Source organism: Myotis lucifugus, unplaced genomic scaffold (assembly GCF_000147115.1).
Source record: "Myotis lucifugus unplaced genomic scaffold, Myoluc2.0 scaffold_162, whole genome shotgun sequence".
Classification (NCBI taxonomy): Eukaryota; Metazoa; Chordata; class Mammalia; order Chiroptera; family Vespertilionidae; genus Myotis; species Myotis lucifugus.
Window position 1 is genome coordinate 1,980,030 of NW_005871210.1, and position 7,646 is coordinate 1,987,675.

The window sequence follows — 7,646 nt, forward strand, 5'->3', positions numbered from 1 at the left end:
AATCATTGATCAGCTGCCTCCTGCATGCCCTCTACTGGGGATCAAGCCCACAACCCAGGCATGTGCCCTGGGCTGGAATCGAACCCAGAACCCTTCAGTCCTCAGGCCAATGCTCTATCCACTGAGCCAAACCAGCTATGGCATATAGTACTCCTTTTTAAAGTAAAATTTTGATTTACTTAATATTGTTTCAGTTACATATTGTTGCTTAACGAAAGTCCCTAAAACTTAGTGCCTTAAATTAACAGCAATTGCTTATTTACTTCATGAATCTGCTGGGCGGGGCTCAGCGGGCAAGGCTTGGCTCTTCTCCACTTGCTGTCAGCTGGGGTCATTTGGCTAGAAGCTGGAAGATAACTTCAAGAGGGTTTATTCACATGGCTGGCAAGTTGATGCCTGGGACCCGCGTTCCTTTCCTCCCACGCCTCTCTACATGGGCCTCATCATGGGTTGTTTGGACTTCCTCAGAGCATGGTGGCTAGTTTCCAAGACCGAGTGTCCAAGTGACAGTTTCCAAGACCCAGTGCCCAAGTGACAGGAAGTAGAAACTGCCAATTTCTTAAGGAATCGGTCTGGAAACTGGCAGTGTCACTTCTGCCATATTGTATTGGTTAAGCAGTCATAGCTCTGAGATTCATAGACACCCCTCTTGACAGGAGGAGTTTCAAAAACATGTAGCGGCTATATGTTAAAATTATACACACAGAAAAACATACAAATTATAAGAGCAGAGTCTAGTGAATTTTTTCATAATAAACCCACCCATGTAGTCAGCATCCAGAGGTCTCCCCTTGTGACCTCTTCTAGTCACTACCTCCTCAAGGGTAACCAACATCATGATCTCCAATACTAAAGATTAGTACAGGGTTTCTCAACCTGAGCTGGATAACTCTTTGTTGGAGGCAGGGATGGGGAGCTGTCTTGGGCATTGTAAGATGTTGAGCAGCATTTCTGACCCCTACCTACCAGTGGCCAGTAGCACCTCCTCTCCCAGTTGTGACACCTAAAAAAAGTCTGCAGAAATTGCCAAATTGCATGTGTGTGAGGTGAAAAATTGCCCTGGGTTAGAAGATAATATCTTTTATTATTTGTCTACATCCCACTTAATCATCAAGAATTAAGTTCCACCCAACTGGTGTGGCTCAATGGTTGAGCCTCAACCTATGAACCAGGAGGTCACAGTTCGATTCCTGGTCAGTGCACATGCCCCGGTTGCTGGCTTCATCCCCATTGGGGGGCGTGCAGGAAGCAGCCAACCAATGATTCTCTCTCATCATTGATTTTTCTATCTCTCCCTCTGCCTTCCTTTTTGAAATCAATACTAATATACATATATTTTAAAAAAGAAATCTATTTTTTAAAAAGAAAAAAGAGAGAATACAAGTTCCAAGAGGCTGCAGGGTTTTGTTTTTTTTTGGCCGTTTTGATTCTGACTGATTCTCTAGTCATCCCTACAGGAGTATATAGTAGGATACTGCCTAGCATATAGTAGAAAATTGAAACCATCTGATGAATGAAGGATTGGATGAAAGGTGGCAATTCTAAACAGTTATTTAAAGAGTCAATTCTGAAATACATTTTTTTTTCTCCCCCAGTGGAACCCTCAATCACAAATAATTGGTTCATTTTTGTTAGAAATGGCCATTTTATAAAGTTCAGATGAATAAAAACTTGAAAATAGATGTGTCTCTAATCGGAATCTATATTGGTTCATTTCCTCCTGCAGCAGCATGAAACCTGAGTCACAGAAGTAGAAAATTTCGTGATTTCCCAGACAAATAGGCAGTGTCTCGTGACTGTAATAAGCCACAGTCTTATTTGGTCTCTAGTTGTTGTGGTGGCTTTGTGAAACAGGAATGTGCAGTAATAAAGTTTTCATTAAAAAACGTGCTGCTCTGAAAGATTAGAAGAGTTAAGGAGGAAGATTATGAAACGATAGTAAGAACTTGTTATTTCCTTAAGGGGAAAACCTGAAAATGTCTTTTGGAAGATAGCCACTGACATTACCCTGAAAACATCCCACCCAATCCTCAAAGGCCTGTGGGCAGGCTTTCTTATCTTACTAGGTACATTTCTGAAGGGTTATTCCAAAAATAGCTTTTGGTGGAAACAGGATTCTCAATAAGTTTTGACAGATAAGCCCTTCTTTCTGAAATTCCTGACTGCATTTATTTACTCCTCAGTCACAACCGTGTCAGAAAAATGGACACAATTACTAGTATATGTATAAGGCAGCTAAAGTTAGGGACACAATGAAAACAGAATTTTTACAGTTACAAGGGCTCTTAAAGTTCATATTGAAGAAGCTACCTACTATCCAAATCATACCTTAGCAGTTATTCTATTTTCTGGGTCTTTCTGAATTGTTTCAACTCCCTGAAGCCACCGCTGTTAAAAATGAAACTCATGTGTAAGCCTCATAGTGTCGAGTAGTGACTTGCCCACAGAGATAGTTAATGATGTGACAAACAATTCTGAGCCAGTGCTAAAAAAAAAACACACGATCACATCCAACTTGTTTGCCTTATGAAACAAAGAAGAACTGCAGGACATAAAAGTATGGGCAACAGAATAGCACAGAGGCTTTTATTAATCATAAAGGATTGGCTGCATGAAGGCTGCAGCTAATGTCTGAATGAGAGGAATTCCATATTGACCACTTAAGTCCTTAACGTTCAAAAGATGTGGTATCTAAATTTTAAAACTGGAATGTGAGTGCCACTTGTAAAAGAAGTATGCCTGTAGAGTTTTTATTTTTTAATTCCCCCAGATTTGAATATGTTAAGACTTGCCATTACACTGCCAAATGTTTATGATTCATTTCAGCAGAAGCAGCTAGGGATGAGGAGAGGGTGGGAGTGTGAGTGCAACAGTTCTGTATGACGCAAGAAGGGACATTAATGTAGAAGGGAGGATATTTTTAGATTCCCCTTTTGAAACAAAAATAGCTTACCAGGTGATTTGTTTACTTTTAAAGTAGGAAAAGAAAAAAAAAAAAAAGACCAAAAATCCGTTTTGGAATTTTCTGAATGACACACAATCCTATTTCAGGAGAATAACTGTCATGATTGCAGGTTACTTTTAAAAAATACCTGAGAAAATATTTCTTTCTAAAAATGTAACTCCACAAGGATAGACAAATGTATTTATACCACAGTCCTTGTACACCAAAGGAATTTGCTACTTCCATGTAACCTACACAGCAGCATTTAAAGAACTTAGTAGTAAATTTGCTGCCTAAATTAGAAATAAGGAAGGGAAAGGAATTGATGTGAAATTTGCTTTCCATAGGTATAAAGTTCATTCACTTTCATTCATTATTCAACACAAATTTATGGAATAGGAAGATATTGGGCTACCTCTGTGAGGTAGCTATTACAGATCATCTTAGTTGTTCAAAGCTAGGGAGTTTGGTTTACCAAGATCTGGATTCCAGTTCAAATGTGCTATTATTATCTCTGAGTAACTATCTCAGTTTTTCTTACTTCTATGGGGGATATTTTTTCTTACTTTTATGGGGGCTATTCATAGGGTTGATATGAGGTTTAACTGAGATAATGCATGTAAACCACCAAGCACAGTGCTGGTATACATATTTGATTTTTAATTAAAAAATTTAAATTGATTTTCAGAGAGAGAGGGAGGAAGGGAGGAAGGGAGGGAGGAAGGGAGGAAGAGGGAAAAGGAGAGGAGAGGGGAGGGGAGGGGAGAGGAGGAGAGGGGAGGGGAAGAGAGAAACATCAACTTGCTGCTCCACTCACTCATGCACTCATTCGTTGATTCCCACAGGTACCCTGACGGTGATCAACCCTTGACCTTGGCCCATCAGGTATACTCCAACCAACTTAGCTACCCAGGCCAGAGCTCAATTTTAATTTTAAATGATATCCTTATTATTTTCAGTGAAGGTCAGTTACCTGGCAAATTGTGAAGATAGTTCTCCCCTCACCAAGTTATTAGTGAGAATGTCTTAAACTATTTTTAAGGTGAGTGGAGCCAAAAAATTGTGTATTAAATGAATACTTTACATGGCCACTGGTTAAACTTCACTTTCAAAGGTTTAAAAATTCAAGGAAGCCAAACTATGGTTTACAAATAACACAAACATCTAGCTATCAAGGTCATTACTGGGAAAATCTGAATCTGTCTAAATGACATCTCACTGGTATTATTAAATAATTTCTGTGGCTATAACTTCATGGAAAAAATGTATAAACTCCTATTAACTCTCTCATCATTTCACCGAAGTACGTTATACTTGATCACCTCATTTACACAATATTAACAATGCCATTTGATATTATTATTTGACATGATGAGGCAATTCATAAAATAAGATAAAGTGGCCAATATACATATGAAAAAGTATTACATCATTAATAATCAGAATTGTAAATGAGAGGTTATTTTGAACTATCAGCTTGACAAAGATTAAAAAGATGAGATAATACCTTGGTGCTATTGAGGTGTGGTGAGGCTGGCACTCTCACATATTGCTAGTAGGAGTATAAATTAGTACAATCGTTCTACTCGCCAATTTGGCAATACAGGAAAAAAATTCTGAATATGATCTTTGACTCAGTAACTCCACTTCTTGTATTTTATCTTAAGAAAATACAATCAGACAAATACACAAAGATGCTTGTATATGCATGCTCACTACAGTGTTGTTTATGATAACAAAAAATTGGAAACTACCTAAATGCCTACCAATAGAGAAATGTTTAAATAAAATGTGGTTGAGCTGTACCCTGGGACTCCATGCACTTGTTAAAAACTAGAGGCTCAGTACATGAAATTCGTGCACTCGCGGGGGTCCTTCAACCTGGCCTCTGCCCTCTCGCAGTCCCGGAGCCCTCGGGGGATGTTCGACTGCCAACTTAGGCCCGCTCCCCCCAGGGGAGCTGTGGAGGTGGGAGAGGCTCCTGCCACCGCTGCTGTGCTCACCAGCCATGAGCCCAGCTCAGGGCTTCTGGCTGAGTGGCATTCCCCCTGTGGGAGTGCACTGATCACCAGAGGGCAGCTCCTGCATTGAGCATCTACCCCAGGGGTGGGCAAACTTTTTGACTCGAGGGCCACAATGGGTTCTTAAACTGGACTGGAGGGCCGGAACAAAAGCATGGATGGAGTGTTTGTGTGAACTAATATAAATTCAAAGTAAACATCATTACATAAAAGGGTACGGTCTTTTTTTTTTTTTTTTTAGTTTTATTCATTTCAAACGGGCCGGATCCGGCCCGCAGGCCGTAGTTTGCCCACGGCTGATCTACCCCTTGGTGGTCAGTGTGCATCATAGCGACTGGTTGTTCCACCGTTTGGTCAATTTGCATATTAGCCTTTTATTATATAGGATGATTGGATAGATCTATTTGTACTGGTATGGAAAGATATCCATGATTCATATTTGACACCATTTTTATATTTAAAAATATATGCATAGCCCAGCTGGTCTGCCTCAGTGAATTGAGTGTCATCCCATGGACCAAGAGGTCCCTGGTTACATTCTGGGCCAGGACAAAACCCAGTAGGGGGCATGCAGGAGGCAGCCATTCTATGTTTCTCTCTCTCTCTCCCTCTCCCTTCCTCTTTATCTAAAAATCAATAAAAACATATTTTTCTAAAAAGTAAGATATATATGTAGAGAGAGAGATTTAACCAGATTCTTTTCTATGCATACATTTTTAGAAGTATTTTTTAAATGTACACAGTTGTGTAATCATTACTACAATATAATTTTAGAACTTTTTTTTGTTAACCCCCCAAAAGTTACCTCTTGCTCATAGGCTTAACTTTCACAGTAGTTAGGTTGGGATTGAAGTTGGGTAGGGGGGAGGCAGAATGGGAGAATTACAGACAGGTTCCTAATTTATCATTTCTATATAATTTCAGTTAATTTACAACAAGGATATAGTATCTTTTAATTTGAGAAAACAGTAAAGGTTTTTCTATTTTGAAAATAGTAAAAAAAGGAAACAGACTTAAACCCTTTGACCCAAATTTGCTTCTGGTAATTCCCTAAGAAAATAATCAAATATGTGGAAAAGGATTTGTAGAGATATTCATCAATGTTTTATCTAAAGCTGAGAATCTAAATACTTCATGTTTTAAGGAAACAGTTACTAATGGAATGGGAATATGAAATATGTAGGGTGCAAACCTTTATATTCAGTATAATTTAATCCATGTAAATAAAAGTCCATCCACAGCCAAAAAGTCCTGTTTGGAAATACAGTACAATCTTACCAATGTTTATATCTGGATGGTAGAATTAAAGTATGTGTTTGCTTCTTATTTTATTCTTTGTGCATTTAAAAATTTTCCACAATGAGTATGTATTACCTTTACATCTAGTGCCACCTGCATAAATAATAATAGTTAAAAATAGATTAGTTTTTATTGCCACAGGTGTATACATCTGTTAAAACATAAAATCATATATTTTAAATATGTACAGTGTGTTGCATATCAATTCTACCTTAATAAATTATGAAAAAAAAGAGGGATCTTGAGAAATAAAATAATTTTAACCCTCTCACTGGAAGAAGAGTTTTGGGGCTGGAGAAAAAATGGTTGGGCCTTATATAGATAGCAATTTGGCCTCTGCTCCAGATAACTTCCATTCGTTCAAGGGATCTGCCTTCTCATTATATGCCAGGAATGTTGTCAGGTTCTTGGATACAATGATGAGTAACAAGCCACTGCCCTAAAAGTGCTCCTTTCTGGTGGAGAACAGGAAGGCAGGTCACTATCTGGTAGATTCCAGCCAACGCCCACATGGTCCAAGCCTTCTCCCACTCATGCTGCCCAAGGGGCCAGAGGCAGATCAGGAAGCCGAGATAGGTAGTGGTTCAGATGGAGTCAGTTAGGGTGGCACGGGAATACGGAGGTTGAAGTGGCCAGCAGAAGGTAGATTACCTTCAAGGAGGGTCGTGGTCATCATTCGAGAAGTGGGTTTACATGCTTCATATTATCTATGTCTATCTTCCTGCACATTTAAAAAAACATTTTTTTTTATTGATTTCAGAGAGGAGGGAGAGGGATAGAGAGATAGAGAGATAGAAACATCAAAGATGAGAATCATTGATCGGCTGCCACCTGCACACCCTCTATTGGGGATCGAACCTGCAACCTGGGCATGTGCCCTGATGGGGATTTCAACCGTGACCTCTTGGTTCATGAGTCCACGCTCAACCACCGAGTCACACTATCGGGCTTACCTGCACACTTGTGACAACAGCAAGAACTAAAATTGAGCAGGCACCGCGCAAACGGCTTATATCCATTGCCTCATTCACTCCTCTCCGTAAGAAAGGAAAGGTTACTGCCCAAGGTCACAGAGCTGGTAACCTCTGGCTCCGAAGCTCTCAGCCATCACACGTGCTCCTCTCACTGTACTCCTGGACCCATTTGAAAGCGAAAAAACCCTTTCGGGCCCCCATCGGTACAGCTCAGCTTTCAGTGTTTACAAAATTTCTCAGATCCAGAATGGAGGCAACATCCGCTAGCAACGTCAACAGGGTCGTGCCCCGCGGGGGCAACTCCACCCAAATCCTGACTGAGAGGATTTTTAGGGCTTAGAGGGTAAATGAGGAACAATGCGTCAGGAGCGAGGGAACGCCCGAGTCCACGTCGGCACCCCGGGCTGG